At 34.8% G+C, this 23,648-nt stretch overlaps 1 pseudogene; it reads right to left on the bottom strand.

Annotated features, from left to right (window-relative positions):
• Window positions 1-17,022: 17,022 nt before the first annotated feature.
• On the bottom strand, window positions 17,023-18,148 carry LOC123611329 (annotated as a pseudogene).
• Window positions 18,149-23,648: the final 5,500 nt, after the last annotated feature.

Raw genomic sequence — 23,648 nt, 5'->3', positions numbered from 1 at the left:
TTTTTTATGTAACATTTATAATCAAATCCATGATATAAAGAAATTGAGTTTTTTTAACTTCCAGTTTTCCATTTAGTTATTCTTCTCTTTTCTAACATTAAGAAGCAGCAGTTCTCCTAGAGCAGCTCTTGGATTTTTCAACAGATGGAAGTTTATCTTAGATCAAAACAAAGCTTCTGTTTCAGTGTAGTTCTGCCTAAAGGCAGGAGAATACACTAGAAGACTTCTTAAAGTCCCCTCCATATCCTCCATATATTTTGTTGGCAAGTTTCACTAAATAGATGGGACTTACAAAACCCATGAAAGAAGATAGAAATTACATACTTTTCTCCTCAACTGTCTTGCTTGTTAAAGTCATTTTCACCTTTATTATTGAAAAGTTGGGTCTCAGAAATATAGTAAACAAATGTAACACTTTAAATAAAATTATTTCTTCTCAAGCCATTGGAAAAAAGTTCTTATTTCTCCACTTTACAGTTACAGTGTCCCTACATTATTTTTATTGTAATTGTATTGCCAAATCAGGTGTGAGATTAGATGTTGGATGTTACATGTAATCTGCACAGAAATCAAATTATTTAACCTCTAAGCCCACAGTACCCCCTCCTGCTGGTTTGCTGTTAAATATTCAGTATTTTCTTGTCATGAATACAAATGGAGGACAAATTAGAATCTACAGACAGCTGACCTGAGCTTCAGATTAGAGACTGGGGGGCCTGTGCTGTTTTAAAATGTTTTAATTATCATAGTCCCAGTAGCCAGTTGAAGGACACACATAAAATCATTTTTTAACAAAAGAAAAAGAAAAAGCTTCATCTTCCTTTTTCTTCTTAATGTGAATGTTTGAGTGTGATTACATTTGCACTTCCATTGGAGCTATGCTAATTTGCCGCATGAAATTAGGTCTATTAGTAGTAATAATTTTTTAAGCCACTAAACATTTACAGTAGTATTTTCTGTTGGTGTGTGTTTTCCTCATAGGAAAGATGATGTATGTTCTTCATTTTATATCATAGACCATAGATCTGCGTTTCCATGTAAAGCCTAATTTAGACGATGGGTCTGGTTGTCCACATTCAGTGTGAAAGTATATGGGAATAATGGACTAATTTAGATGTGATAGCATGTATTTGTATCTGCAAAACATAGAGAACCCAAGTCAAATGCGCTAGAAAGATCATTCTGGGAATTAAAAATATTTAATGCTTCGCAGTTTGAGATTTATTTTTAAATGTTGCTACTCAATTGAAAACTTAAAATGTAGAGTTGAAAAGGTACAAGTAATGAACAATTAGAATGTTGTATTGGCTAATGAAATAAAAATTTTATGAGCATTTACAAAGCAAGGAAATAAACCTTTAATCTTTAAAAAGACAAATTTAAGTTTTATTTTAAAAGGAACTTTCATTAGTATTCGTTTTCAAGAATATATTATTCTAATGCCTACAGTCTAGAATTTGCATTTTTTGTTTCTTGTATATGTTTGTGTAATGTTGATTTGATTAGTTATGCCTGACTAGTAAGCAGTGAAACATTTTTATATACCCTTGGGAAATAAATTTGGCAGAAAATCAGCATGAGTAGATTTAATTATCACTCTGAGACCTTTTCCTTTTCTAGCTTAGTGATCCTGAAACTCCATGTGTCTCACTGAAATCTGTGTGGACGCTAAGCTTCGCTTCCCAATTTGTTCCTCCACGCAATGATAAGCCAAGCAATTACTGGTTTATTGATTTTTCATCATGGCAAATTTAAAGTTGATTTTTTCCTGAAAAGGCAGGGGTGATTAAGTGTTTCCCCTCGGTTTAGTACAAGAGAGCTATGTGGCAGAATCTAATATCCTGAGGTCAACCTCTGCAGGCAGATAATACGGTGTCTTGGCCACGTGTTAAAGAGAGAAATCAGGGCTACAAATGTGATAGGATATATGTGGAGACAGTTTAATTTGCTCCATTTATATGAACAAGTCATGTGGCACATGCTTGGAAAACATCATTTTGAATGGGCTTAGAAGTGAGGCCCACGTGGGCAGAAAGAATGAGTGAGTACAAACAAGAAAGATGTTATTGGTTATTAAGGGAATTTCACTATCATTTTTAAATGAAAATAAGTAAACCATTGGTGTCTAAGATCTTCAAAACATAGAGGGAAATCCACACATGCCATTATGAAGATTTGCTGCTCTGTAAAATGTAAAAATAAATAACCTGTCATGTAACAAAATTACGATTAAGCTGTGCATACTAGTTCACAAAATATATACATTCTAATCTCTGTAGGCAGTTCTCTAGCAGCAGTTTATTTCTGCGCTTTTCAAAGGTAGAAGTTTTTTAAACAAATACTCAATGCTTGATTCTAAAATAATTTATAAAACGCTTTGATCAGTATTTGGAAATAATATTATCGCATAGAAGTTACTAATTACTAGTTGTAAGTAGATAAATAGACATTATTGTGAAAAGCTTTAAATCCAAGAGTAAGAAGGCTCATCAAGAGTTTGATTGAATATTTACCATGATTCTCATATAAAATGGAAGTGTCCTGGTTTTAGCTTTTCCAGTTACAGCAAGCAGATATATTTGCTAGAATAGAAAACAGAAGATGCAGTTCTCTATGTGATAGTTTTTCTTAATTTATTATTTGAAAGCTAAATATTTTACTTAGGTGTTGAACAAATTTAACTCAGGCCTAAATCTGCAGAGCCCAATTTTCAGCTGGTTTTATTATTTTTCAGTATTTCTCAGTATTTCCTCATTAGCAATCCTCATTATTGCAACTTTATCAATACGATTCAGAAAGATTCTGTTTTCCCCTGGTAACCTAAGAATGAAGATTGTAGGCTGCTTCATGGATCTCGTTTACTAAAAAGTCCACTTGGTTGCATCATCATTCATTACCTGATGTTAATGGTAGATTGTATTTTTGGCGGATAACTGAAATAATTCCATGTTTTAAATATTCACATGTTTTTATTTCTTAAAAAAGATAAACATTTAGGTCCCTTTGAAACGGTGGTGCTAAAAGCAAATGTTTTATTAATGTGCATTAAGCCAAGCTTAGTTCTGATTCTAATACATATCTGTTTAAACCTTCCACATAGGATACAATATAAATATATGAAGATCACTAATAGCATCTGTTCTCTCATTAAGCACCAAAGCAATGTACAGCACCAGAATTCTGCCTCTGATCAAGTATTTCCCTATGAATTAAAACCCATGTGTCTAGAATTAGATTTCAGTTTCCATTCATGAACCCCTTTTCTACTTCCATCACTGGATGAACTCTGAAGTTTTGTGGTTTTTATTTTTTCTCACATCTAACAGTAAGTATCTGGCTATTTTTTGAAATTGGTGAATCTGCCATCTCAAAGTTGTATTGGGAAAGATTTGTGAATTATATTTAGTCATGTGGCAGGTTTACATGAGCTTACTTTTCAATACAGGTTGACTTATGAATGAGTATGATTTTCACTGACCTGAAGCAGTTCTTTAACAACATTTTCCTCTTGGGGCGCCTGGGTGGCTCAATCGGTTAAGCGTCTGACTTGATTTTGGCTCAGGCTATGATCTCACGTGGTTCGTGAGTTCCAGCCCTGAATCAAGCTTTGTACTAACAGAACAGCGCCTACCTAGGATTCTCTCTCTCTCTCTCGCTGTCTCTCTCTCTCACCCTCTCTCTCCCTCTTTCTCCCTCCCTCCATCCCTCCCTCTTCCCCACTCACGCTCTCTCTACCTCTCTCAAAATAAACTTTAAATAAATACATACATACATACATAAATTTTCCCCTAAAACAATAAAAATAGCAAAAAAATTCTATCTTTTTAAAAAAATTTTTTTTAATATTTATTTATTTTTGAGAGGGACAAAGAGTGCAAGCGGGGAGAGGCAGAGAGAGAGAGAGAGGGAGACACAGAATCTGAAACAGGCTCCAGTCTCTGAGCTGTCAGCAAGAGCCTGATGCGGAGCTCAAACTCACAAACCAGGAGATCACGACCTGAGCTGAAGTCAGACGCTTAACTGACTGAGCCACCCAGGTGCCCCTCTGTCTTTAATTTTAAAAATTCTCTACCTGGGTTGATGTGACATTTCACTTGTATGTGAAATACTTATACAGTATTTAAAAGAATTTAGGACATGATTTTAAAGGCTGTTTTCAATTAATTTCCATTTCATTGAGTATGCTTATTTGTTCAGCAGTCACACTAATTATCATTTCTTCAGGTATGAAACAGTACTGTATCACTTCCTCATCCCTTGCCCAGAACCATTCCAGATATTTTCAGACTAAGAAAATGGAAATATATTACTCTTTCTTTAAATATTCTTCCTTCTACTGGCCTTCAGGTAAATGTTAGTTTATATAATGACTAATTGATAATTAGCCCTTTACCTGATTTCTGGTGTTGACTGAACAGCAGTGACCTCTTATAGTTAGTGGTTGTTTAAAAGGAGAGGTCAGTATGGAAACTGGATCATTGCCTTGCTATTTCATTCATATCCTTCTGTTAGCAAAACCCCAAATCTGTTCCAAACACCATGTTAAATGCAAGGGCCCTGAAGATAAATAAGGCAAGATTCTTGCTCTAAAAAAGTTTGCAGCCTATTGGGGAAATATGTCATGATAAGTATAAAACAAAATAAATAAGTATAAAACAAAGTAGAAATAAGCTCCTGTAAAGAAATACAGGTAGACTGCCTGTGAGAAGGGGGAGATTACTTGCAGCGGAGAGAATTGGGGAATGCCATGAGGAAATTGCTTACATTTTTCAAATCTGTCAGTATGAACAAGCCTGAAATAAACATGTAGGTGGTGGGGGAGGTGAGAGAATGGCTTCTGGGTGCTTTTACCAGTTCTAGTACCTAAACACAGCTCACCTAATTTCAGCCCCATAGCAGCCCTGTGAATTATGTGTTCTCATTGTGTAAGGAAGGAAACAGCAATTTAAGTGATTTGCTCAAGGTCATACAACTAGTAAGTAGTAGAGCTGGAACTTGAAAATTCATGTTCTAACTTTATACTTGATCCTTGGAACTATGTTACAGTCAAGTAGCCTACACAGGAATTAGACCTTGATCTTGACTTTCACAGAAAGATACTCTGAACTATTCCAGTGCTTCCAAATCTGGCATACATCAGAATCACATGAGGGTGGTTTTTAAAGTATTTAGACTCCAAACACCTTCTACTTTTTAGAATTTGGAGGCAGCCAACCCAAGAACCTGTATATATTCTTAAAGTCTCTTAGGTTATTCTAATTTTTTAGCCAGCACTGCTACATTGACAATATCTATATACAGTTGAACTAACCAGTTACAATCATGATTTTACCACATACCACAAGAATGAATAGTCATGTATTCATATTTAATCATATTTCTTTTGTTAACCAGTCACTGATTATTTAAATATTTAATGGTATAATTTTGAAAGTGTCAAAACTTCCCATCAAAACTTGCAGGATGGGTGCCAATAACTTGGAAGAAAACCCCAGAGACAATAGTGGAGGACCCTTTTAAGAAAGGCTGCTTCACAGATACTCTTAATGGCAAAGAGAACATTATTGTAAGCAAAAACATAGACACCAACAACCCTAAGTTGAAAGGTTCAGGAAAGTTGTATTTTGAATGTGAATAAGTTTTAGGAATACCACAGCCAATTTGTTTGTCTTTCTCAGTCTTTTATATGTGTGCAAGAGTGATATATAATTTTTAAAAATCTGTTTTCAATCTAAAGGAGCTCTTTGAATAGTTATAAAAAGTTCTAAGTGATAAGAAAGCTGTGCCATGGTTTGACAGCTTTTTCTTACTGATGTGGGAAAGAATTGTATATTACAATCAATGGCACCTTAGATTTGATGAAATATTATATTAGGACCTGTGTTCTATTATTTTTGTTGTACTATTTTATCATTTAATTTCTGTGTCATGTTCAGCTCAGATAAGCAATTCTTTGTGATGATGACTGATAAGACTCTGTTTCTCCCCCAATACTGAGAATATTAGAAATTTTAGACATTAAAGAGGAGATACTTAGATATTAGATATTACAGTATATCAAGATGTTATTAGAAACTTTAGAAATGCTAGCAAAATGTCCATTATAAAAATAAAATTCCCTGATAGTTTTTAAAATAAAATTTTCATTTGACAGATGAAAGAGGCCATTCCCACATTAACTTCTACTGTTAAATGAGTAGCTTGTTTCTAACTAAGTTAAGCCAGGAGATGAGTCTCTTTGTTTAACACTTCTTAAAGTAAAAGTTAACATTCTGCCTTTATCTAATTGCTATCAAAGACATTAGCCTATTTGGCTCTAGCATGATTCAATTGCATGAGGTCATGCAGCCTAGCTGTAATAACTTAAAGTGCTTCACTTGGTGATAAGAAAATATATTAAAATGCTCTCAGGTTCATTAGTTGTTGCCTAAGGTCATGTTTTATGGTCAGTCCATTTACTAAAGTTTGTTTTAATAGCACTGACCTGAACTCACATTTTTAAGTCTTTCGATATAAGAAACTTAATACGTTTTAAGAAATTATGTTTGTATTTTAATCCATTTAAAGTTGTTTATTTTCATTTTTCCCACTTGGTAGAGGAGTTGGAAATACATGTAATGATATCCTGTCACTAAAGTATACAAAAAAGATTTTTTTCTTCAGCCTTAATTTTGAAGACAAATTTTAAAACCTTTAACAAAAAAATTCTGCTATATAAATGGGAAGGCTTTGATTTAATCTCATTTTTTACTTTGATTTCAAATCCTCCTCTATACTTTCATAAATAACCAAATGAGAGCAGGTCCCTCCAAGTCCACCCTTTGTATCCCTTATGAGCATGTGTTGCTTCATTAGGCTGCCTCAACCACCTGGTGTGGAATCTTTGGTCTCAAGAGGCTCTATCAACATCTGGCATTAGCTATGATCTTTATATGTATGCTTAGTCTTTCTATTGACATTTTATAAAGAAAAAGAATGTGGGACAAATTAAGAAAGTATATGGAACAATATAAAATAAAGATAGATATAGATATAGATGTAGATATATAGACTGATATGTCATAGTAGTTTGCAATAGATAGAAGAAACAAACCAGTAAATGGAAGATCAAGAAGTATATCAAATTAACTTATTTTAGAGCTTTAGTGTGATAATATATGATATAAAAAATACATTTATTTCATATGGAATACTGTTGGTTGAGTTATTAATCTGGGTCAAACTCCAGTCATCTTTATAGAGAGATGATATATTTCAATCTGAATTTAACTGTTGTAGCTTTTTAGTATCATTTTTAATAGATTAAAAATATAGGATGATTTGATAGACAGGAAAAGGGAGTGCTGTCTTATTAACTTTCTGAAGGATAATGTAGTTGAGTTTCTGGACTAGGGAATCTTGAGATAATGTATGTAAGTGAGTGTTTTCTTATCACAGAACAACCAAATAACATTGTCCATTATGTCCTGAAAAAAAGGGAAAAAAGGGTAGTGAGTAACTACAACTGAAGTAGTTACAATGGAAACAAAAATACTATGGCTTGTTTTCAATTGAAAATCTATTTCTTTTCTACCTTAAAAATTTTTAGTAAATATGGCAAAAACGAACTGATTATTTTTAGTGTAATTCTTTAAATTATCCTGTGTATTTAAAATGAAGCAAATGAGGTACCTCATGTGGAAAATAATAGCAATGTTTTATATGTATATTTATAGATATAGTCATTCCATGTAGTTGTATGCAATATTTTTATTAGAAGCAAATTATGAATGAATTAACAAATAAAGTATAGCTGTCATTTGTATCTGTTTAATTTAGATAAGGTAAACATTAGACTCCATAATATGTAGGTTTACTTACGGTATGGGACAAGGTTAAGATCACATGGAATAGATCTGTAGGTGAACAGAGAGAAATTTCTGCCGGAAGCCCAGGAGCTGGAGACTTACTCCGATCTTAATCTGCTGACCTGCTGAGTGATCTTGATTAGTGTTCATATTATACATGTACAGCTAAGATGGAGAAGATTGTGTAGCTATTAAATGCATTACTTTTATAACTTAATGAGACAAAGATTAACAGCAGCATTGAGCACTAATTTAATAAAACAGATTCACTAACTGTAATTTTAGCAGTTGAAGACAAACCTCTCTAATAACTTGGGAGGGGGAGTGGAGACATCATTTATTATTATGATACTTAAGTGAGGTCAGTACATTAAATTATATAAAACTTTTGCTTTTCAAATATTATCTTTTCTTCCCTGTTTTAAGGTCAACTGAAACTGGTCATTTTATCATGGTTTTCCTGGTTAATGTGATTTATATAATAGATATCTCATTTCCTGTTGTCTACTAGGAAATAGGCCAGAAGCAAGAACTCTAGAGGAAGTAAAATAATAGCTATAGCAGCACTTTTCACTGAAAACATCTTTGCCCATGGAAGACTTTTTTAAAAATTTGACAGATACAGAAAATGGGAAGCATTCTTAATGTAGGTCCCTATAGTAAGTAGATATATAGTGTATAGATGCATAGTACCCTATTTGTGGAAAGATGCAAATTTAAACTGGCTTTCAGAGTCAGATAATCCAGTCGACTTCAAAATTATTCAGGATTTTGGGAGTACTCGGCTTTTTGTTTTTTCGATTTGTTTTTAGTGCTATTGTTTATTTCCTGAGTGGGTATAAGCTCTTTAGATCCCAAATGAAGAATGTTAAGAGTATCTATGTAATTGACCTTGTTAAAATTGTATTGTTTTTAACTGATTGTCAATTCCTAAAAGTGGGCTTTAACTTAAAATTTTAGATAGAGTTGATCAACCATCTGAAGTGTATAGCAACATAATATTATTGAAGAAATACTGTCATCTTGAATTATCAAATTATGTGCAGAAATAATGAAAATGATGGTAATTCAGTGTAATATTCATGTAGGATCACAGAACATATCAACAGTGAAAACCTTTAGTACTTTTACTACTTTTGACACCTGGCAGTAGGGGTTTGCCTTCTGTATAGAATATGAAAATAAGGGTACTGTTTTGATATATTGAAGGGAATTTTTCTTATCGCAGTAGCATTTGTTTATAAAGTTTTTTTTTTTTACTACTAACTTGTATTATTTAATACAAGCCTTTCCTAACAATGTTAAGTAATACGACAGTTTTTAAAGTCATAATGTATTTTCAATCAAATAGTACTCCCATTCCAGTTGGATAGCTTTGAGCAAATCTGCCAAAGCTACTGATAGGCTATTTTCATTACAGAATGCTCTCCAGATAGCTGCAGATGGTATAGAAAATTGATGCAAATGTGTTCTGCTCCAGGACAACTCCAGAAGTAGGCTGGGCATGGGGAGGTTCTCTTGTTATTTTCCCTTTCTTTTTTTCTTTTTTTTCCTATAAATAAATTACCAGTAAGTTCTGGGTAAATGACTTCTGTTCTCAGATACCCTTCAAGTTAACATTTCCTTTCTCTTCTAAGTGCCATTTTGTTTTCTGTCTTTTCCGTTAGAAATAAGTAAAGTCATAAAATGATAGAGCTGTGACGAATCTTAAAGATCCTATCTAGTTCAGCTGTCTCATTGTGTCTTACTTTATAACTAAGAATTCATTTTCCCCCATCTCCTCCACTCCCCACCTCAAACAGCACCCCTACTACCCACAGCTCACCAGAAAAGTGCAGTGGTGAAGAGGAAAAAGCCAAACCAAGAAGAGGAAAGTGTTTCTAAGACTTTGAGTCAGAGAAAGAAGTTCTAAATGTCACCCAGCTTGAAAAAGTGGCCATTTCTATCAGGAAAACTTGCTCTGGAAAGACAATCTTTACTACAGCAATAGGCAGAAAGAGGCAGTCTAGTATTTTGTGTTCATTAACCCTCCTCATTGGTTCCTGACCTGTCTCTGGGGTTTTACAAAAGCATATACCTTCATTTATCTTCTTCGTCAAAGTCATGGAATTCTGGGAAGCAGATTGCAGTAGAGTAAGACTTGTTAAGTCCCAAATAACAAATGCTACAAGAAGCCCTAATCGTCACCTACTGAGTGGAAGCAGTAGGTCACTGTTCACAACTAAGCAGTTGCTGAGTGAGAACCTTGCCTTGGAGGTGGCAATAAACTTTTATTCTCTCAACTCAGGAGTAGAGGCTTTTGAAGCAATTTTAGTCGGGTCCCATATTCATGTTTTGAGGTTTGGACTTCTTTGTTTTCTGTTGAGGGGGGAAAGTGGAAAGAGGAATTTGAGCGGAGAATAAGAAATGTTTTTTGGCCTATACTTTCCTTTTGGAGTTGCTTCAAAAACAACTTGTTCTTTTTTAAAAAGATGCTCCATCGATGAGCCAAACTAGAGAAAATATATTTTTTGATCTATCCAAATAAGTTATATTAGGAATGATTTAAGAGTAGAATGAGAATTGGGGATGCCTGGGTGGCTGTCGGTTAAGCATCTGACTTCAGCTCAGGTCACGATCTCGCAGTCCACAGTCCGTGAGTTCGAGCCCCACATCAGGTTCTGTGCTGACAGCTCAGAGCCTGGAGCCTGCTTCAGATTCTGTGATTCCCTGTCTCTGCCCCTCCCCTACTCACACTCTGTCTCTCAAAAATGAATAAACGTTAAAAAAAAATTTTTTTTTAAAGAGTAGAATGAGAATTACACCTGAGGTTGTAAAAAAGGGGGGGGGTTGGGAAGGTTAAAAGGTTTAGCAATGGAATTCTCAAAATTTTTGTATCACTTCAATATTATGATATTCTCACTTTTATCTTGAATACAGTTAGGGAAAAATTGAAATATTATGTATTCTCAGGGCTTACTTAGCAAACAGAGGAGCAGGATGGCCCAATCAGGGCAAAGAAACCTGTAATGTCCTGAGCATCTTGCCCTGTTGGTGCTGTCTCATTTAGTTTAATGCTCCCAAGAATCTGCTAAGGTAGGTAACATTTTGCAAGTAAGGAAACTGAGTCTTGGAAAGGATGAGCAATTTTTTGCAGTCACATTATTAATATGAACAGAACCAGGATTCAGACTCAGTTTGTACATCCCAAACCCTTGATTTTTTTTATATGTTGCCTCAGTACCCATAAAAAAGAATAAACGTGTCTCTAAACAACAGTTCACAAAGTAGATATGTCTGTTGTCACAAAGACTACAAGTCATTAAATCCACAGATATTGGTGAACAATTATTAAATACATAGTACCTTATTAGGTATGAACAAGTGCTTCTAAGGTGTTTTCCCCTCAAAAAGCTTCTGTTTTTGAAATTTAATTCATTGGATGCCTTTAAAGGTATATACGTAATCTTAACTTACCGCATTATGTACACTTTCTTCTCACAAAGAAGTATCTCCACTGTGAATTATTCATGCAACGTTTGGTCCCTGATTATGCACACACTGCCCTAAGTCGCTTAGGAAGCTCAGGTAATGGAAATGTGTTTTAATGACAGCTTAAATCGGGGGGGTCACTACACTACAGCCAACCTGCCAAATCCAGCCCACCACCTGGTTTTGTAAATAAAGTACTATTGGAACAAAAACCACACTCACTGTTTGCATATTGTCTGTGGCTGCTTTTGTGCTATAACAGCAGAATCTATTAGTTAGGACAGAGAGAGTATGGTCTGCAATGTCTAACATAATTACTGTCTGGCCCTTTATGGGAAAAGTTTGCTGATCCCTGGCTTAAATCAATATCATAAGAATGTAATTCTAATATCAAAATATAATTTCAAATATAATACAAAATATAATTATACACCTATATGTTATATATAGTATATATATATGTATCTCCATACACATATGTATGTTATAGAGACACAGTATACAAAAAAGAAAAATTATCTAGAAATTATCTGTTCTTTTGTGGTATCTGTGCCCTATAGTCCTTCACCTACTGCTTGGCCCTGGTTATTAAATATTAGTATTACATTTCTAGTAGTATATATCTAGGAGGTACAATTGAGACTTTAAATTTGTTTTATGAATACTTATTCTTCCTATCAATAAGAACATAAGTTTGATTTTATGTATTTGCCACATTTTTGCGTACTTGAGAATTCAGGTCTCTATTTGAATTGGATAGTCCTGTAGTCCTCAAACTCTAGTATGCCTCAAAATCACCTGGAAATTGATAGCACCATTCCCAGAGTGTCTGATTCAGTAGGTCTAAGATGGGGATTCTTAATTGAATTTCTAACAGATTTCCAGCTGATGGTGATGCTTTGGTCTGGGAACCGCACTTTGAGAACCACTGGAATAGACCTTGAAGATGGTGAAAGGGTAGCAAGAACCCCTGAAAGTATTCACTAAGATAGCCTGAGTCTTCTGAAAAATACCATACTTTCCCAAGAGAGGGTCTGTGGCATTAAAAGGATTTGTTAAGAAGGGATGAAAAAGCAAAGTACAAAATAGAATATGTACTATAGAAATTAGTTTTGGTATAGTCAACAAATGTAAGGTAACATGCAGTAAAAAAAAAAAAAAAAAAAAAAAAAGTTGTGTTAAGAATGGAAGACTGCTTTATATTATTTTTCGATTGAAAAACCTACATGCACATACTGGCCTTTCAGCTTACTGTTTGAGTGACCTTGGCCATATCGCTTAATCACACTGAACTTCAGTTCTTTGTGTGCACATGAAGAAAACAATGCCTATCTCACTGGAATTTTGTAAGGACTGACTATGTGAGAGCACTTCGTAAAGTTTATGCAAGTGTGAGCTGGAGGGTATATAACTTCAAAATCTTGATCATGGAAGAAAATAAAGAGCATATCTATTAGGAAATGATCCCATCATTAGAATAAAAAAAACCTTTAAAGTTTGTTAGAGGAAGACAGTGATCAACACTGACTTCACTGAGTTATTACGTTTATTAGATTCATTTGTTATGTATTTCATTTAAATTCTGAGGTTTGGCCTTCAAATTTCCATTAATTTGGGCTGTTTAGACTTTTGAGGTTTTCATTTGTCAAAATTGTTAGCTCATGGGTATTACTAACACAAATATTGATGTGTAGCTTTGGCCTGTTAGCTATCAATGGAAATCAGAAAATCAATAAACTTAATAGCTGTTCATTACATAGTTGATGCATTTGCAGGACTATGTTGAGTACTGTCAGTGAGTAATCAATTCAGTCAAAATCTATTACCAGATCACTGCCAGAAATTTTTTATAATATACTGTTTTATTTATGACTTTATATAGCTACAGCAGCACTTTTTTATGAAGCAGTCTTTTGTCTTACAAGATTCACATTGCTTATAATCCGTGGTCTTTTCAACCAGTTGGAAGCACCTACCATCTAGGAGTTATCATTCCTAGATTAGCCCTCTGTTGGTAGAAGTAGTGCTGTAGCTCTCAGGTCAGCTTCTATCCTAGGATTAATTCCATCTAGTCCATTAACTCAGTGAGCTTGTACTTAATGAATTCCTCCTGTGTGCTAATTACTATGGGAGTACGTATCTCTGGGCTTTTTTGTAGTATATCAGCTAGCAGGGCAGGAATGTTTAAAACGTATACTATAAGGAGGATAAAATAAATGCCATGCTGGGGTTCAAGAAACAATTAACTCTAATCAATAGGGATTTGGGAAGTCTTCATAGGGTGTGGCATTTGTGAGGAATTTTGCAGAAGTATAATTCACTTTGTGAAGACTAGATGATAGACATTCCAGCATGAGGAAAGAACTTGAAAAGTATTGTGTGCTATAGAAGTTCATTGAAGGGTCAGCATCAGACTTACAGGTCAAGGGAAGATTTCTGGAGAGGTAAATTCTAAGAGGTTAAGGGTTACATGTTAAGGAACAAAAAAGAGTTCTCTAGATGAAAGTGGGAAAGGATAGGATTGTTTTAGGTAGAGAGCACTGCAATTGTGAAACCTTGAGAAAAGAACTGGGCTCCTCAAGTAATTGAGAACTCAGTGAAATTTAGTATGGCTGAAATCAAGTGACTGATGTAAGAAAGAGGCTTTATCATGCAGATTTACAAACCCTTCCTTAACAAAGAAAAGCCCTCCAGAAATTTGTTACGGCTAGAGATTTACGTACAGAGCAGATTTTTACAGGTAATACTAAGAATGTCTGTTCTAAATAAAGCATCTTGCTGTAGTAGCAGACCTTGAAAGTCCACAAAAGAGTAATGTTGCTTGATAAGACTAATGGCTTTTCTTGCATATGAAATAAAATGTGACAGTTCTTGCTTTGTAGCAGGATTAGGATTGTTCTCTATTCAGAAAGAAGAGGGAGCAGGGTAAGGATTTCAAGAATGCTAGTTTCCAAATTTTAAGCAAAACCTTTTTATAAGAATTCTTTTAATCAATTTTTAATCTGAGTCATTAGGATTTTTGTGTTGGTTTGTTTCTTGTTTTTTATTTTGTTTTCTTTGGTTTCTTCTTTTTAAAATATTCTTTGCTTCAAATAAAGTTTGCTGTTTGTTTGTCTGAGAGCTGTAGCCAACCTCAAGGCTATAACTAGGCTATCCCCATCTTCAACAAAGGAGAGTGCCAAAATAGGGATGAGAAGAGAGAAAGCAGGAGGGGGGTGGGGAGTGTTGGGTCCCCTGACACTACTGTCCCATGGGGACTCTCTGATACCCTGTCACAGAGCATAAGATCTTCCCTATCTCTCCCCATCTGATTTGTTTTTCTTGTCTTTCTCATCCTTTTCTTTTTGTTTCTCCTTCCTGTTTTTTCATGCCTTTTGTGTGTCTCTTTATGTCACATTTGTTTCCACTCTGTCTTTGTATCTATTTCTGCCCTAACTCCCATTTTTCTTCCTCAACTGGCCACAATATATATATCTGAGGTCTGTTATGTTTGTTATAGTTAAATGTCATGTTGTTTCCCTCTTCTTTTAAAATACATATAAGTGGAATATTTTACATTTCTCTCCAGATATATTCACTTTTCCGTATCTGTAAACATATGGTTTGCTCACTTATAATGTTTATCTTTTTTTTCCCCCACTATGGGTCAGTGACATTTAACTGAAAAAAGATCAATCTTTCCTCATTGACTGTACACCACAGGCTAGGAAGAAGCTGGTAGGGGTCATCTTTAATTGCTGTCAGTGCCTGCGGATGCTTTTAGCAAAGGTTGGGTTAGACTCTTTTCCTAGAGTCCGTGTAGCGTAGAAGATATTATTACTAAAAGGATCTAGGAAGGCTTCTTGGAGTAAGTAACTATGGTGACGCCATTCTACCTGATTTTTAACTCTAACTTTTTCTAGGCACAAGCATCATGTGTGAGGTAACATTCACCTCATGTTCATTTGGTCACCCTGTTCTCACCTGTACACCACACTGACTTAGTTTTCATAATAGGTTAAGAAGACTATATTTCAGGGGCGCCTGGGTAGCTCAGTCAGTTGAGCGTCAGACTTTGGCTCAGGTCATGAACTCATGGTCTGTGAGTTCGAGCCCCACATCAGGCTGTGTTCTGACAGCTCAGACCCTGGAACCTGCTTCGGATTCTGTGTCTCCCTCTCTCTCTATATATATATTCCTCCCCTGCTCACACTCTGTCTCTCACTGTCTGTCTCTCTCTCTCAAAAATAAATAAAGCTTTTAAATAAAAAAGGTATAAAAATAGCTGTAATACAGACACCTGCACACATCTCCCAACTTGCGATATGGAACAGTGAAACCCTTTCTTGCAGTGTTCTCCAGTCTTATCTAAGATATCCTGAATTTTGTGCCTGTTATTCTCATGCCGCTCTGTGTGTTTCACTGTATTTGTGTATATCCCCAATAATATAACACTTATGTTTTGATACTTTTTAACCTTTTATAAATGAAAAAAATAGTGTGTGATTTTTTTTTTATCACTTCCTTTCTTTTTCTGTTCAACATTATGGTATGCTTCTATCATAATCCTTATAGATGTAGTTAATTCATTTTAACTGTTAGGAACTATTCTATTTCCTGAATATACCCAAATTTATTCATTCTCCTATTGACAGGCATTTGGATTGTTTCAGATTTTTTGCAGTCAGAAACATTGCTGAAATATACATAGTTTCTCTCTTCTGGTGCACATATACAAGAGTTTTTCTAGGGCCTATATGTCTAGTAGAATTGCTGAGATATAAGGGAGACACATCTTCAGTTCTACCAAATGGTGCCCAATTGTTTCCAAAGTGGTTGGTGTCAGTCTTTACTCACAAAAGTATTGTATGGCATTTCTGGTTGCTTTACATCCTTGCTATACTTGGCATTTCCACACTTCTTCACTTTTGCCAGTGTGTGGTGTTATTGCCACAATGTGCTGACTGTAAAATGGTATCTGATCTTGGTTTGAATGGGCATTTCCAAGATTATTAATGAAGTTGAGTTTCTTCTAACGTATGTATTGGTCATTGGTATTTCTTCATCTGTGACATGCCTATTCAAGTTTTTAATGTATTTTTCTACTGGTTTTAGCATTTTCAATTTTTTTTTGTCATCTAATGTGTTATTATAGATACCTTCTCAGTAGGTCTTAACGTTTTATGTATATGAATTTATCAATCCTTTTATGTCTTATACTTTTTTGGTCCTGTTTTATAAATTCTTCCCCAATTCAAGGTCATAAGCATATTCTCCTACATTGTCTTCTAAAAATTTTGCCTTTCACAGAGCTTTAATCCACCAGGAATTGATTTTTGTATATGGTGCACTGTAGGGGTCTAATTTTTTTTCGTTTGGAGAACTGTTTATTCCAACATCATTTATTGAAAACTGTCTCTTTTTATTGAACTGCAATGCCAGCGCCTTCATCAACCAGGCTTCTCAATATGTGTAGAATATTTCTGGCCTCTCTGTCCTGCTGTATGTCCTGCTTAGTCAACTTAATTATCCCTACACTAATAGTGTATGTATTACTAGCCGTATAATAAGTCTTGGTATCTGCTAAGATAAGTCACCCACCTCATTTTTCTCTATATGAACAGTTTGGTTATGTTTAAGCTTTGCTTTTCCATATACATTTAAGAATGAATTTTTTGAGATTTACTAAATTGATAAGTGAATAGACTGATCAATTGTTATGCTGGGATTTTTACTGAAATTACGTTGAATCTATAGATTTGGTAAGAAATGGTATCTTATGATATTGTATCTTCTTATCTTTTTTTTTCAAGATCTAGACAAAACATCTTTTATTCTGAATTAAACAAAATCAAAACTCCAAACAAGTGGTGCTTATAAGATCCACTGACATTATATTTTAAATTGTGTAAAAGTTTTCCTTAAACCTGAATTAGCTCGAATGTGTCAGTATAATATCTTTTTTTTTTATCTTTACTAAGACCACGGAATTTCAACCAAATAACACTTGACAGAGCTTTGATGTCTGAGAATCCCTGCACATTGGACACCATCCAATTAAAATATCAGTGTAACTTTCATTTATCAAAGAAAATATTAAAAAAAAAAAAAAGAAAAGAAAATATTTTGTCAAGCTCCCAAAATAAATTTTAGGAGTTAAGTTGGGTTTGAATTGAAGAAAGAGGCCAAATTAATTCTGGAAACAAAGTTTTCATTTGGTGGAAGTTGAAATCCACGTATACATTCTAATCAAAGACCTGTCCCATGTAGGATTTTTCCAGTTTTTAAGAGTCTAACAGGCCAAACCCTTCATTGCCTTTGCTGCCTTTGTTTTGCATTTCCCCTTCCATTTTTGTCACTTTGCCTTTAGCCTTGTCCTTTTCCTTCGTCTCCGGTTCATCCGTATGGGGCACTACTGTCCATGCTGGTTTAGAAGACTCTTGGTTTCTGTTAATATCAGTCTCCCTTTTCATGTTATCTTTTTCATCTGGCACCATGCATTGAGTTTTGACAATATTTGGGTACCACCACAGTTGATATCTCTGGAGCATCTGTCATTAAAATACCACTATCCATTTTAAGAATACTTTTAAGTCTGATGAGTTCCTTTGGGGCATTCTTTTTTTTCCTCTTTTCAGCACGCATCTTCCTTTTCCATTTACTCCGTAGGCTTTTAGCCATATTTTACCTGGAAAACGGGAAACTCAAAAACTCAGAGACCACACTCAGACCACGCTGTCCGGAAGCCTCCACACTTTGGCCTTCCAGGCAGTGCCTTCCACACACTCCCAGGAGCCCAGGGCAGGCGTGCGCTGTATCTTCTTATCTTACGCAGTTATGCAGTGTATAACTCTGCATGCTTACTTAGGTCTTCTAAACTTTCACGATATTCTCCCTAATGGACTAGCATATCACTTGTTGGATTTATGCTGAGATACTTTATATTTTTATGCCACTAAAATGGTATCTTGTTTTAAATTATATTTTCTGCTCATGGCTGATGTACACAAATGCAGCTGACTCTTAAATATTGGTTTTGTATATAACAGATAAATTATCTATAGATACTTTTGGGTTTTCTCTACGTTTTATCTATTAATAGTCACCTTTATGTTTCTTCCTAACTGTTATGTCATTTGTTTCCTTTCTTTAATGTTATGGCACTGATTAGGACCACCAGTACCTAATAGAAATGATGATAGCTAGCTAGCATAATTACCTTGTTTGTGGGCATAAAGATTACTTTTTAACATTGTACCATTCAGTATGATATTTGCCTTACCATTTTCAATTTGGTTTAGTTTTGGGAAAGGAGGAGTACATCCCTTTTTCAGGTTAGAGATGTTTGCTTCCTTCCCTAAGTTTGTTTCTAATCTCAAATAAATGTTGAATTTTGTTGAAAACTTTACTTTTTTAGTTTAGTTTTTCTCCTTTAATCAGACAATTTTATGAATTACACTAACATATCTTCTAATGCTGAACCAAACCTGTGGTCCTAGAATTACTTCAACTTAATTATGATGTATTATCTTTTTTTACACTCCTGGATTTCATTTGTTTGTATATGAGTTATATGTGGGTATGTATATGTTTGTGTACTGTGTGTGTGTATGTGTGTGTGTTGTTTTTACTTTTTTACCCTTTTTGCATCTGCATTCATGATTTATTTCTATAATTTTTCCCTTTTAGTACTGTTCTTGACTAGTTTTGAAAGTAGATTTGTGCTAGTCTCATAAAATGAATTAGGAAGTCAGTTTGAGTTGGGAAGTTAGGAAGAGAATGAATGAGTTAGAAAGTAAGGAAATGAGTTAGGAACACAATTATCTTGTTCTTGAAAGTTTGGTAGAATTTTGCTGTACAACTCTATGAACCTAGTGTTTATAGAAAAGTTTTTTGCAAATGATTCAATTTCCTTATGAGTTAGAGGACTGCTAAAACTGTTCACTTCATGTTTGGTCTTTGTGGATTCCTTACCTCATATGATCTCAACAATATATGTAATTTGATTTTTTTTAATATTCTGTCCTGTATTATTTGTTGTGCTCAGCAGAAGTCTCATTTAAATAATCTTATCCTCCATTGTCTAGGAAATTGGAGTTTTTATTTAACCATCATCTTTTCCAATTGTGATTTACCGCATTACTTTCTTGTAACTCCTTTTTTTTCAAAATCACCAATACTCTCTAGTTTGCCAAATCTAGTGGAATTTTTCTCATCATATTTAACCTTGCAGCAGCATTCAGCACAACTCACCATAATAGTCTTCTTGAAATTCCTTTTCACTTTATATGACATAATACTGATTTTCCTGCCAGTCCTGGCTAGCCCTTTCTCTTCTGTCTACCCAATCTGCAAGTATTGGCATTCACTGGAATTCACTTCTTTTCTCTCTATAACTTCTTAGGTGAATTTGTCACTTTCGACTGGAGTAAATGCTTTGTGTATGCTTATTACTTCCAAATTTATATCCCAGACTTTCTCTTCTGAACTCCAGACTTGGAGATGACTTTTTTTTTTTAACATACAAGCATGTCAAAGTCATTGTGTTTAAAACTTGACTCTCAGTTCCCACCTGATCAGGATAGTCATCATCTTGTGCCTAAATTCCCATAATAACCTCACAATTAACTCATTTCTCTAGTCTCTCTTGATGTGCTAGAGAGTGACTAGTGACTGCTTTTGACTGAGTGCTCTGGAAAGGCCTCCCTGAGCAGCTGGCATTTAAATTAAATCTGAACAAAAAGGGACTTGGTACAAAAAGAGCATTCTAGGGGGAAGGAACAGCTTCCATAAATATCCTAAGAGGGAAGCAAGTTTAGAATGCTTAAGAACCACAAAGAAGGCCAGGTACAGCTAGGGCAAGGGTTAGAATTTGATTGAAAAACTTAGTAGGAGCCAGATTATGTAGGGTTTTTAAGTAAACGTATGGAGTTTGAATTTTATTTTAAATGTGATAGGAAGCCAATGAAAAGTGATAGTTCCAATTTAGGGGATAAGAGAGAAAAATCAAGGTCTGGAGTTTGGTAAAGATGTCAAGACTAGACCTAAAGATTTGAAGGTCGTTAGCATGTAGATGGGTCATCTAGAGAAAAAATCAAGATAGAAAAAAGGAAGGGGTCCAATCTGAACATTGGGGCACCCTAACAGTTAGAGGGGCCAGTGTAGGAAAATGAAGAATTGTGCCCAACGAGGAGTATATGGTGTCATTAAAGCCAAATGAAGAAAGTTTCAGGATTGAGGAAGTGATGACTTTATTGAATGATGGGCAGGAGTAGAAATGGAAGTGTAATTCTGCTCCTACGAAGGAGCTTCAAGGACACATCCTTTCATTTAGTATTTTCAAGGACAATGGAAAGTAGCTTTTAAGTACTACCTAGAAATTCTTGAGGGCAATAAACAAGTCTCTGACATTTTCCCAAATTTAAAAAAAGAGAAGAAAAAAATCTTTAAGGAGCTTCCTTCCCTAATACAGGAATACCACATTCTATAGCAACAGTGGCCTGAGCTCAGCAGACCATTCAACAGGTACCTACTAGATTCCTTGTGAATGCTTAGTGTGATCCAAATACCATATTTGTAGGCCAAACATAACATTTGGTTCCTTGACTCATGCATGTTTGTCCCATTGCTGTTTTGTAGAAAAACTTAAGGATGATTGATAATCTTTTGGACCAGATGAGATTTTCTTAGAGCTTACACCTTTGCAGTATGTCTGACTGGATAGACATAAAGAATGTAGGAACATGTAAACTTGGCTTGTGTAGAGGGACCTTTCTTCAGTCATCATTTTTGAACAAAGACTTTTAGCAGTGAGTAATTGTTTGAAGTAGTAACTGGCTTTATAGTATGTTTACTAAAGAAGAGTTTTAGAAAGGGGATAGCAGGGAGACACTGAAACTTCGCAATCCATATTCTGATTATTTTGGTCAAATGGCTTTCTGACGTGTTGAACAGTAATTGCTTCCAGGGATTTGTTTTACTGACTAATCACTGTCTCATTGTTTCTGGATTATTGACCTCCTACATCCATCTGGCTGCCAGGATCAAGCCCTGAGTCAGCCCGTAAAAACTCTTCTTCAAATGGTTTAAATTAATTGTGGATTTGTAATGGTTTCATTTTCAAGGTTCATTTTTAGCTCTAATATTGTTATTTAGTCTTAACACAGTATCAGTTTTGTGATTATTAAATGAGTTTCAGTAGGCCTGGAAGTGTTTATGCATATAAAGTTTATATTTTTACTCAATGTTAGTGTTCATGAGTTTGAATTGTATTCTTAAGCATTTTACTTAAAGTTTACTTATATCCAACATAAGAAATATGCCTTGGCTATTCCAGTTACAAATGCTACAGACTGGCAAATACACCTTAAGAGGTTTATAAATTTCCTTACTTGTATGGACCCATTAGAGATTTTTCTTCCCATACTACACAATGATTGTCACTAACACTGCCATCTCCCCTCTCCCAAAGATCAGAGATCTTTGGAACACTAATCACACATTGGTAGTTGGTATGGATCCATAAGAATTAAAATGTATAAGGAATAAATAACTCAAAAATCATATTCCTGTGGTTAGAGATCTGTCCTAGAGCCCCTGTCCTTCCATGCTGGGCTGTAATTGGAAGATTTGCATGTGAAGCTCAGAACTATTATAAATGTTCTGTCACCATCTCACTTTCTTGTCCTGCAACCTTTGCACCCATCTTCAGGACCTCCTGTCTTACCTTATTCCCAAGGTTTAGCTCCCAAACAATCATGATCTTCCCATCAATTCCTCATCTCCTGGATTTTTCCTTTCTCCAAATTTATCAGCCCTGCAGGGCACTGTTCTCTTCTATAGAACAATAAACTTGTCTCTCCTAAAGTGTTTCTTCCATCCAGAGATCATATTTGTATTTTAATAGGTACCATATCTTAATTTGGAAGAGAAGATAGAAATGTAATGGGAAGGCTTGACTAAGATAATATAGTTGTGAAGCTAGAACTTGGAGTGCTAATTTTAATAGTCACTTCACCTATAAGTAGAGCTGGACTTGCCTATTATTTTGCAACTTTATAACTTAAAACATTGTGCTTGTCATGAAAAAACACTATTAAAAGCAAATGAATGGTTAATATTTTTTAAGTTTATTTATTTTGAGAGAGAGAGAGAGGCTATGAGCAGAGGAGAGCTAGAAAAGAGAGAGGAAGAGAGAGAATCCCAAGCATGCTCCACACCATCAGCACAGATCTGGACGCAGGGCTCAATCCCACAAACTGTGAGATCATAACCTGAGCCGAGATCAAGAGTCAGATGACTGACTAACCAATTGAGCCACCCAGGCAGCCCTGAATGTTTAGCATTAATATTACTTTGTTCCTGTAGCGGATTTCTGTCAAAGTCACAGAGGAATGGGCTAAAATATATGTTGCATTTCCCATTTGTTGATTCCTTTATTGCTTTGTCTATCCTCTGCTTTTCATCTTATCTTAATGGCTGCATTTATGCTCAATGTGGCGAATGTGGGAATTAGGTATGATATGCTTTATTGAAATCATAATGTACTGGAAACCAGTTAAAATGTGGAAACTTTTCTCCATTTTTATAAAGGTTATGATTGTTACTCATGTGAGATTTTCAACTTAAATATTTTTCTTAAAATACAATTTAGAACACCAAATCATTAGGCTATCTCACCAGAATATTTTAATTGAAAAAAAAATACACAGCTGTGCATATAATTCATAGCTCTGACTTACTATCATATAATTATCATAACATTGTGAAGATTTTAAACCTGTCCAAATTTAGCAATAATTTAAACCAAATAAGAATCATATGTATTTCATTATGTGCAGCTTGACCAACTGTATTGGAACATACAGAAACAGAGAGAGTTTAGTAATATAGATTTATTATTACCTATACTTTAATAATATAATAATGTGCCATTTAGGGCTTTTCTTGATTAAAAGACAAGAATCTTATTTGCATTTATTTGAAGAGAAAGACTGTAATGAGAAGCAAGTGTTGACAAAATGGTGGCACAAACAGAAAGGAGATTATAATTACAGACATCAGAATTCAGTTTAGGATGTGTATATATATATATATTGCTTCTTAAATGATAGTTTGAGGAGTAAGAGATTATTCATTCATTTGATTGGATCTAGATGCCCCAGTTCTTTTCCCTGAACAGGTAGAATTTCTCCAAATAGTTCAGATTCTTAAACATATGTACTCACCCTTGGTTCTTGTTTCTTTATAAGTCCCTGGAAATCTGCCCTTTCTATTAATCTGTCATCCCTTATTCTCCTTTCTGATTTTCTTTCATCAGTTATGCCTGAATACATTTTCCAGGCTACATTC

The sequence above is a fragment of the Leopardus geoffroyi genome, chromosome C2, assembly GCF_018350155.1.
Source record: "Leopardus geoffroyi isolate Oge1 chromosome C2, O.geoffroyi_Oge1_pat1.0, whole genome shotgun sequence".
In the NCBI taxonomy this organism is placed as follows: Eukaryota; Metazoa; Chordata; class Mammalia; order Carnivora; family Felidae; genus Leopardus; species Leopardus geoffroyi.
Note: the sequence above shows the minus strand (reverse complement) of the source record. Positions and strands in the feature narration are given on the sequence as shown.